Here is an 11264-nt window from a genome sequence, read left to right as displayed (position 1 = left end):
GCCATTGCAATGTTTCTTGGTATCAGGAAACCAGAACAGACCAGTGGACCCCAGAGCATTCGTTTAAGTTTTTTTTTTAAGGAAGCGTTCAGGGCTTGCTGGAGACATGATGGCCGTCAGACGTCAGCAGCGGCGCCGGGGAGATAACTTCGGAACGAGTCCGGAATCGTAGTGCGGAAGTCAGGCAGGTCGTGTTTACCGGGGCTGGAGAGGAGATCGAAGCGTGGGACGGAATCAGGTCCGATCTGAGGCAGGCAGAAACGGGTAAGCAGAGTTCCTAAATGAACGGGATATCAGGAGAAACACACAGAGTTACAAATCTACACTCTGACACTGCTCTCTGGATGCAGCGCGCTTAAGAGAGAAGTGCCAGCCAAACAGAAGGCGCCTACCCAGGTCCCACATGATTGCTCCAGGTGATCTGAGTTAGTAATCGTGACACTTGGCAGTCTGACTCTATAGACCACGCAATAAATGAAGAAAGATTAAAAAGAAGCGCAAATAAATGAAGCGACACACGTGCTCTGGTGGCATTTCATTATGGCGTTGTCATGAAAAGCGTCACCACCCACAGTGGTCGCACCCAACGAGACAGCTCTATTTAGAAAACCGCTCTTTTTGATCTGCTCATTAGATGTTTAAACACATTTTTTTAATGATACATTATCAATAATAAAATAACTTTATGCACCAAAAATTTAATTAATAATTTCTCTGAAAAACTCGTGAAATATAAATTAAGATATTTACAGATATACTAAAATGATTTCAGCTTTTTACACACTGAAAAGATTTTAAGTTGAAAAACAACACAAAATCTCTGAAAATGCAAAACAATTAAAAAAAATGAACGCTTCAGTGCTATAAATAAATGATAAAAGGCTAAATGATTTACTCTTTACAATTCAACCAATTCAAACACAGATCCTATGAAAACCAAGCAAAAAAAATAAAATAAATAAAATGAGTAAAAAAAAACAAAAAAAAAACATCAGCAGTCTTGAAAGCACTCTGCTTCGGATCAATTGTTATAATTTAAATGAGTTCAAAGTTGGCTCAGTACTTTCTTTCTTGTTTTGTATTCTGTGATGAACTCCATTATTACCCAACACCTATAGAGCCATTTCTGTGTTTGTAAACATGTGTGACGTATTAAAGCTGCACATGTTTTGTTGAAGAATAATGGCAGAAACTTCAGTTTATAGCAGCCCATCAACACAATAAGATCATAGATCATAGAAGGACTGGCTAAAAATAGCACAAAACGTGTGCTAGCAGCAAAATAAAAACAAAAGTCAAGTCATGTTTATTTGTATAGCCCTTAATCACAAAGAGTCTCAAAGGGCTGCACGGAAAAAATACTTTTGCAAACTACAGACTAATATGACACCCCTCATCTAAAACCTACATGAGGGCAAATAATACACATATTATCAACATAATATATAGGTTATTCATATGCTATAGAGCAGAAGTGTGTTTTTGGGGGCGGCAGTAGCTCAGGAGGTAGAGCGCTCGTCTTGGGGTCAAAGGGATCCCAGTTCGAATCCTGGCTCGTCGATGTTACTTGTCGAAGTGTCCTTGGGTAAGACACTGAACCCCTAATACCCCCAATAAGCAGGTTAGCGCCTTACATGGCTGCAAGGCCGCTATTGGGAAATGTGGAGCACATTGTAAAGCGCTTTAGGAAGTCATTGACTTGAAAAGCACTATATAAATGCTGATCATTTTAAGCTTGGATTTAAACATTTCCACTGAGGTTGCAGAACGAATCTCAAGGGGAAGAGCATTCCACAGCACCGGGGCCCGGATGGAGGACGCTCTCGAACCTGCGGACCTCTTCTTGGCTCTTGGGATCACTAGTAGTCCAGCAATTTCAGAACGAAGGCTCCGGACCGGAACATAGCGGGAAATTAAATCTGAAAGATATGAGGGAAGTCCATGCATGATTTTGTATAATACCAACAGAACCTTAAAATCACATTTTAAGCTAACAGGGAGCCAATGCAGGTTAGCTAAAATCGGGGTAATGTGATCAAACTTTCTTGTCTTAGTTAAAAGCCTCGATGCAGCATGTTGTACCAGCTGAAGGCTCTTGATTTTGGACTTTGGGAGACAAAAAAACGTTTTTTTGATCAGCGCTGGATTTCTTCCTTTGAAGGTATTGAAAAACATGAAAACTGGTCTTTGAAATTGGTTGAAAATGGCTTAAATTTGACCATGAAAATGTTGTGCGAACCCTGAGTTTTGAGTGACCCGTGTCTCCAAGTCTTGTTTCTCGTGCTTAGGATCTAACACCTTCACTGGCTGGGACAGCTCCATTCACTTCCATTTGTCTGAATTTATGCTAAGACATGATTTGTCCAGTCAACACTTGCGGGGCCACACAGACACAAGGCCACACACAACATGACACAGTGAAGTCTGTGTGGTTTGGATCCAGGTCCGCTCTCAATGGGGAGGAGGCGAAAATCCCCATAAACGTGACTGATGTCTTTGTGCTTATACTTGCCCTTACCCTTTTTCTATGGCTGTCTATCCATCAACAGCCTGGTTTCTCTGTCTTTGTTATCTCTTTCTCTGTCCATATGTCGCTTTCACTACTTCCCTCCCAAAAATTGACACTTGACACTGCGAAAAGTGTTGCAACACTTGACTACTATACCTACTAAGGATCAAAGTTTGCTATACAGACGCTCCCCTACTTATGTTCATTACGAACAACAGTACATTATTAATATAATTTTAAACTTAAAAAAATTTTCTTGCAAAAAAGATATATTTAGGTTCAAAACATGACAACACAACCCTACAGGAAATTAGAAAAAGAGAAATTAGATTTAAGACCACCAATTATACCACTAGTGACTCCAATAACATACAATACCTCAAACAAACTAATGATATATTGATCCTCTTCAACAATACGCATACCCTAAAATTCGGACTATAAGCCGTGACTTTTTCCCCCAAGCCTTAAACCCTGCAACCATGCAGCCAATGTATGCATTTTAAGTAAAGGTAAGGGTGAGAGACGAGGTATATATGTGTCGAGGAAGACGCAGGTTTATTGTAACTTTTCAGATTCAGATCTACTTTATTGTCATTCTAGTACACGTGTATACAGAACGAAATGTCGATGGATCTGACTCCCACAGTTTCCCTCAGTGTCCTTCAGTGTACAGATATAAATAAAGCTGTATTGTGTTATTTACCATAGTGCCGATAGTGCAAGAAGAGACGCTAACCAGATGTGCAAGATGGGCAGACAGGTTAACAAGTCAGGTACACAGTACCATTATATTGTAAACAATAACACTTTTAATTTGTGCATGAATAAAACTAGCATGAATAAAACTCATGATGGAAAAAGTGTCGATCGAAAGGGGAGCGCTGACTATCATATTGGGAAAAATTATACAAGTCTGTGTATTTGTAAACGGAAATAATGTGGTGAAACGAACGGATTACAAGAAGCAACGTCCAATGAAGCAGAAATGTTTAAGGTGGATTCCTATTTATCGTGTGTTTTGGAGTAAATGTTGTACATGGTTGGATTCTATCGATTGTTCTTGATGTAACAAAGCTATTTTCGTGAACATTGAAAGAAATTGGAGACGGTCACGGGGACGTAATGGTGAGTTACGCTGGCATTTTAGTTTTTGCGTATCTTGTTTTACACTGATCGTGATGTTTTTCTGATGGGTATATCTTCAAATAGTCATCATATCTTGAATCCCAAGAGTTTGCATTTTCCAAGTATATGTGGCATGATGTATTTCAGTGACTGGTGACATTGTACAGACACGAATCTGTTTATCAATAGTCCAGTGGCCGGCAGGTTGTTGGGATGTTAAGGGATTAAGGTACCGTATATTATTATTATTGTGGTTTTCTTTGTAAATATCTCATGTTTCAATGTGAGCACATGTGGTGCTAGTCAGGTGCAGCCTATGTACGTACAAAATATTTTTTCCTTTAAAAATGTACTGGGTGCGGCTTATATTCAGATGCGCTTTATCGTCCCAATTTTAAGGTAGTATGGTAGATTCCCTGAACCACTAAAGTCGTAGGAGCACCATTTCCTGTGATTTGTCTTGGTTCAAGTGCACCCTGGTGGTGCCCATCCCTCTCCAGGCCAACACATGATCTATCTGGTCTTGAACCGGAGACCTTTCGCGTGTTAGTTGGGACGTTTTTAAGGTCATCATGTAAATCTTTAACTAAATGAATATCTTTTTGAGTTGTACAATTACTTTTCAATGTTTGGATTTTGAAGTTTTGGATTGCTCTGAGATGATGAGTGCCTGCTCCGTACAAAAACAAAAAACTATTGAATATTAGTTGGTAGTTGATGCACACTTGCTTTGCATACTAATACGCAGTGTTGGGACTAACATTTTATATTATGCAGGTGAGTTAGATCAGGTGTCTCCAACCCTTTTCAAAGCTGATAGCTACTTTTTGTTACTATTTAGCGCAAAGTTCACTCAGTCTGATGCGCATTTTTAAAATAACAACTAATCATGTAATTATTTTTATGTTACTATGATAGGTTAGGGCCCGGTCACACAGCCGTTTGCGTCTGTATCGAGGATGAATCACAGCCAGAAATTTCTGCCTGTGAAGCAGACGCTGTTGGACGCTTTGAGATCGCCATACAGACGAGATACAGCAGTGCTTTACACGCGGTCGGAAATTCACACGCAGTTGGCAGCGCGAAAAAGTTTTGCGCTGCTCAAAACTTTAGGGCCCGGTCACACAGCCTTTCACGGGCGTATCGAGGCTGAATCACGGCCAGAAATTTCTGCCCGTGAAGCAGACGCTGTTGGACGCTTTGAGATCGCCATACAGACGAGATACAGGAGTGCTTTACACGCAGTCGGAAATTCACACACGGTTGGCCGCGCGAAAAAGTTTTGCGCTGCTCAAAACTATAGACCACCTGTTAACCTCGGGCGGCACACGTGGTACACACCAGGTAATGATGCGGAAATGACGCGGAACGACGTGCTATGGCCGCGGCCAGGGCGTGGTTACCTGTGGGTAGGACGCGAAATTTCAGCGGGTAATCGTGGGTGGAGCACGGTCATAGCATGTTCTGCGCCTTTATCGCGGTGTTATTACGTGAAATTAGCGTGTTACGCGTGTGACGGTCAAACGCCTTTCTCCGCGTATATACAGCGCGATTTGCCGAGCACACGTCAGTTGTGCTCGAGACGTCAAGGGGTAAACATGGATCCCCGTCACCGTAGTGACCTCGTCTTAATCCATTTTTTATTTCTTGACATTTCTTTTAATTTCATAACAAGATAACAAAATAAAAATGAAAAAACTATTACAATAATAACATATTGGCTTCTTCGGTGCCATAGCTTGAAATCTTGATCTTCACGGGACTGTGTCTTGAGCGGTTATGATTTCTACAGCCCGGTGTTATGCCGAGAAATGAATCCCTGCCGAGATTTGCATCCCCTCGCTACTACAACCACTTTTACCTCGTTTTATCTCACTTTTATATCACTTTTAGGGAATGTAATAAAGAGCCTGACTTCCGGGGTGAGAGGACGCTGGCGTGTATGTCGCCGCTTCTCACTCCAAAACTTTTCCAAAACTTTTTCGAAGCTCAGATACTTTTCTGATCTTTCTTTTGCCCTTCTGTTTTGGACTGTGGGTACTTTGGTTGATGTAACCTGAACCAACGTTTCACCTTATCAATCAAACCCTCGTAACTTAGCCCACGGGCTAACGCCGGTAGCTTAAACATACCAGCTGTCACTGCACCGGCCTCTCTCCCTCGTCATGGCGTGCCAAAACCTCGCCGCCTTTGGACTATTTCTGATACTCCTGACGTTCTGCCAATATCCAGCGACAGGATTGCTCCATTATTCTGTCGCGGATCTTCTCCGGATCCGGTGGATTGCACTGGGCCCTCCGCCACCGGAGCTGCTCCACCATCCTGACATCGCTCGCCTGCCTCGACGCCGCTACATTCACCGCGGATCGCGCAGACACGTCGAGTATAAAAACCCTGGCTCAATCACCTCGAGCTGGTCCACATCTCGACGCCCTCCCATAAACTGCGGCCGTAGGGCTAACTGCCATACATTAGCCCGCCTAGCTAGGTCGGCTAACAGCACTGCCGCCGTCAAAAAAGACACCTCCGCCGTCAACTTTGGATTACTGAACGTCCGCTCACTCATGAACAAGGGCCACCTCATCCAAGACGTCCTCGCCGAACGAAAACTCGACTTCCTCATTTTAACAGAAACCTGGCAACAAACAAACGACTTCGCTGCTCTGAATGACTCCACTCCTCCCGGCTTTGTTTACATCTGCCGTCCCCGTGGCAACGGCCGTGGAGGAGGTCTCGCGGTAATTCACCGCGAGAAGTGGAAAGTCTTGCCTGTCTCCGTCACTGCATCGACTTCCTTTGAATGCCTGGTGTTTAAGCTCCCCGGACCCACGCCAACCATTATTGCTACAATTTATCGCCCCCCCAAAGCCACATAGTGATTTTATCAATGAATTCTCCAGCTTAATTACACATTTATCCACTCTCTCGCCAAATTTAATTTTATTGGGAGATTTCGATATTCACATGGACAAACCCAACCTGCCACTCACCAGAGACTTCACATTCTGCCTCGGGATACACAGCCTTATTGAGTTTCCCACCCACATTAAAGGCCACACATTGGACTTGGTCTGCTGCTCTGGCCTCTCTACTTCCAAGCCCACTGCCGACATTTTTCCTGAATCTGATCATGTCCTCCTCACTTTTAACACCGTACTCTGTCTCTCTACTGTCAAAACCTCCCGTCTCATTTCTTTTCGTAATACCAAAAATATCAACATTGACACCCTCTGCTCCATTATTGACCGTTCCCCACCCCCAGAAGCTCTCTCAAGCCCGGATGACCTCACCACTCACTACAATGCCTGCCTCACAAATATTCTAAATTCTCTTGCTCCCCTGAAAACCAGGACTGCCTCATTCTCCACATCTGCCCCCTGGTTTACACCCGCTCTTCGGTCAATGAAATCAAAGAACCGCCAACTCGAGCGACTCTATAAGAAAACCGGCCTCACCATCCTTAAGGACATGTACATTACCCATACTGCTAAATACAAGGACCAAATTGCACAAACCAAATCTACTACTCCGGCCTCATCCTTTCCAACGAAGGAAATTCAAGAACTCTCTTCTCTGTCATGAACAAAATCCTCCAGCCACCAAATTCTCTCCCCCTCCACCTGTACTCCACAGCAACCTGCAACTCCATAATGGAGTACTTCAATCACAAAATCCTTAAGATTCATCACCAACTCCATCAAAACCTGTCTGCTCCCTCCCCATCTGTATTTCCTTCTCCTTGTCACTTCTTCTCCAGTTTTGCTCCACCCACGACTGCTGAATTATCCAACCTCATGCTCAAATCCAAGCCCAGCACTTGCCACCTCGATCCCCTCCCTTCATCCCTTGTTAAATCCTGCCTCCCTTCCCTGCTTCCTCTCATATCTGCCATTATCCACTCCTCACTCTCTTCTGGTATTGTCCCATCACTTTTCAAAACCGCTGCTGTTACCCCTACGCTGAAAAAACATGGTGCTGACCCCAACAACTTTGACAACCTCCGCCCCATCTCCAACCTTCCATTTATTTCAAAAATCCTTGAAAAAACTGTTGCTGCTCAACTCCACTCGCACCTGTCCCTCCACTCTCTCTATGAGCCCTTTCAGTCTGGTTTCCGCCCCCGCCACAGCACAGAGACTGCCCTAATCCGTATTGTAAATGATCTCCCATACTCCCCTCAGTTGGTTCCATTCCTACCTCACTGGCCGCACTCAGTTTGTCCAGCTGAAATCCTTCACCTCAAAGCCCTCCCTAGTCACCACAGGTGTTCCCCAGGGATCTGTCTTAGGTCCTCTTCTCTTCATCGTCTACCTCTTGCCTCTTGGTCATATCCTCCGCAAATTTAATATCCACTTTCACTGCTTTGCTGATGACACCCAACTCTACCTCTCCTGCAAACCAAACTCCATAATCCCACCTCCCTCCCTCACCTCTTGCCTTTCCGAACTCAGAGCATGGTTCACAACAAACTTTCTTAAATTAAATGCCAATAAAACAGAATTCCTCCTTCTTGGCACCAAATCCACTTTATCCAAAGTAAACAATTTCTCTCTCAACATCGACAGCTCCTTAGTGTCCCTCTCCCCCCAGGTCAAGAGTCTGGGTGTCATCCTGGATAGCATGCTTACCTTCCACTCACATATCAACACCATCACCCGCACTGCTTATTTCCACCTCCGCAATATTACCAGACTCCGCCCTTCCCTCACCCCCCGCACCACTGCTATTCTCGTCCACAGTCTTGTCACATCCCGCCTTAACTACTGCAATGCTCTCCTCTTCGGCCTTCCTCAAAAGTCCCTCCATAAAATTCAGCTGGTTCAAAACGCCTCTGCTCGCATCATCACAAAAATATCTTCCCAGCAGCACATCACCCCTGTTCTCCAACAGCTACACTGGCTTCCTATTCAGCATCGCATCAGCTACAAACTGATCCTATATACATATATGGCCATTCACAACCTGGCTCCTCCTTACCTGTCCGACCTTCTCCAGGTGCACGTCCCCACTCGCTCCCTCAGATCCTCGTCCTCCCTCCGACTGTCAGTGCCCCTTGCCCATCTGAGCACCATGGGAGCCAGAGCCTTCAGTTGCGCTGCTCCCAAGCTTTGGAACAATCTACCTCCGGACCTCCAAAACTGCACACCTCTCACCACTTTTAGGTCCCGTCTAAAAACACACCTGTTCAGGACTGCTTACAACACATAGTTTCTCCATTTCCTATGTTTTTATGATTTTATGTCTTGTTTTTATTTATTATTTCGCTTACAACTTTTTAAATTGTATTTTTTTCCATTGTCTGTACTTTGTCCTTGGGTGGCCTGAAAGGCGCTTTTAAATAAAATGCATCATTATTTATTATTATTAATGGCGAACATATAACCAAATCCACTTCATCTTGAATTTGTTGGGAATGTAATACAACTCAGGGTAACATGTTGATAATTTCAATAGTTTTCTTGGAGCAATCTTAGGGAGGCTCGGAATGCACTCATCAGCAGCATCCGGAACACAGGTTTTGAGGGAGTTCCACTCCTTTTGCGGGTCATGAGGGTTAGCGGCTTCCGTCAATGTTTCAGCAAGCTTGCTGGCATATGAATGAGCAATGTCAGGATCGCACAGGCAGGCGATGTCCTGACTGAGATTTTTCATCTTGAACAGCTGAAAAGTTTCAGGTAAGTATCTCAAACGATTGGCGTGAGGTAAGTGCCGCACGTAATTGTTTATCGTCGCGCTGCTGCCGACCGCTGGTGTAGGAGCAATCCCTCCCCCGGCTGCTAAGATGCTAAGCTGCTGCACGACTTCCGACTGCTCAAAAGTAAGTATGGGTTCTTGTAAAGGTTGCTCCCACTTCCTTCTAGAGGGACGTGTCTGTGACCTAGAGCAGTTTAAAAATAAAATGTTAGGTGCCGCGGACACCACCGCTAGCGTAGGTTGTAGCGAACCTGCTAGTCTGGTTAGCATAAGCCCTAAGCGGCATGCTAATCGTGGGGAGCCAATCCAGACACATAATAAGTTCAGCCCCCTAGCTAGTCCCACTCCACCCCGGTCTACTGGCTCCTGCACCCTAGTTATAGGTGACTCCATCACCCGTAACATAAAGCTTAGCACCCTAGCCACGGTTATGTGTATTTCTGGGGCCACAGCACCCGACATTGAGGCTAATTTATGGTAGCTGACATGCAAATCCAGACACCAGGACAGGGCTAGCTACACCGATTTAGTCATTCACGTCGGCTCTAATGATACTAAAATGAGGCAATCTGAGATTACAAAGAAAAATATTGCTAGGACCTGTAATCTCACCAGAAAGATGAGTCAGCATCGAGTAATTGTCTCTGGCCCCTTGCCTGCGAGAGGCAATGATGAGAGGTTTAGCACACTAGTCTCGCTAAACCGGTGGCTGGCAAGTTTCTGTAGTCAGCAGGGATTTAGGTATGTGGATAACTGGCCTGCTTTCTGGGGCCGACATGACCTGCTGAGGAGAAACGGCCTCGACCCTAACTGGGAAGGGGCTCTCACTCTTTTTAAAATTTAGAGTACTGTTTAAGCCTTCCATGACAGGGTACACTAGTGCAGTCCAGGTCACAGGTGATTAGTGAACCTGTAACCACGGGTGTGGAGTCTGTATTGCTAGAGCTAACTAGCGCTATGCTAGATTCATGCAATTCACATAGTTTTTGTTGTTTAGAGTGTTCCATTGTCTGCACCACACACCCTGATCTGTACTCTTCTATAGCATCTTCTTCTGTGCTTCTTACCCCTGTTTCTCCCTTGTAAGGTGAGGAGGGAGAAGAAATACATTCTTTTCTACCGCTAGTCATCCTGTTACTCCACCTGTCAACAATATTCCTGTGGTATGGAATTCGGGCAACATCTGCCGCCATGCAAGGCCTGGCAGTATAATCTTGTCGAGGTTACCATTAAGGTTACCACTAAGGCTCAAAACTCGGGAAAGGGTTAAGCTCGGTCCACAGTGCTGAAGCTTGGCTTTCTGAATATTAGATCACTAGCTTCCAAGGTTCACTTGCCAATGACCTTATCACAATCTTAACCTTATTGGCCTTTGTGAGACCTGGCTGAAACCAAATGAGTTTGCAGTGCTAAGGGGCCGGTCACACAGACATTTGCGGCTGAATCACGGCCAGAAATTTCTGACTTTGAGGCGGACGCTATAGGACGCATTGAGATCGCCATTCAGACGAGTTACGGCAGTGCATAACACGAGGTCGGAAATTCGCGCGCGGGTGGCAGCGCGAAAAAATTTTGCGCTGTTCAATTCTTCAGGGCGCGTGGACACAGCCTTTCACGAGTTTATCGAGGCTGGACCGCGGCAGTAAACTTCTGGCCGTGAAGCAGATATCGTTGGGCGCTGTTGGACGTATTGAGACCGCCATATAGACGAGATAGAGCAGTGCTTTACTCGCGGTCGGAAATTTTCACGTGGTTGGCCGCGTTCAAAACTTTTGAGCTGCTCAAAAGTTTGAGCACGTGTTTAAACCGCGTGCCGCACACGTGGTCAACACGAGGTAATGACGCGGAAATGACGCGGAACGACGTGCTCTGGCCGCGGCCAGGGCGTAGTTACACATGGGTAGGACGGGAAATTTCAGCGGGTAAACTTGGG

At 45.0% G+C, this 11264-nt stretch overlaps 1 pseudogene; it reads left to right on the top strand.

The window, feature by feature from the left end:
- Positions 1-9536: 9536 nt before the first annotated feature.
- LOC148363425 (uncharacterized) lies at positions 9537-10198 on the top strand (annotated as a pseudogene).
- The last annotated feature ends 1066 nt before the right edge of the window (positions 10199-11264 follow it).

This window comes from Urocampus carinirostris, chromosome 7 (genome assembly GCF_059441175.1).
Source record: "Urocampus carinirostris isolate Australia breed hairy pipefish chromosome 7, RoL_Ucar_1.0, whole genome shotgun sequence".
Taxonomy (NCBI): domain Eukaryota; kingdom Metazoa; phylum Chordata; class Actinopteri; order Syngnathiformes; family Syngnathidae; genus Urocampus; species Urocampus carinirostris.
Note: the sequence above shows the minus strand (reverse complement) of the source record. Positions and strands in the feature narration are given on the sequence as shown.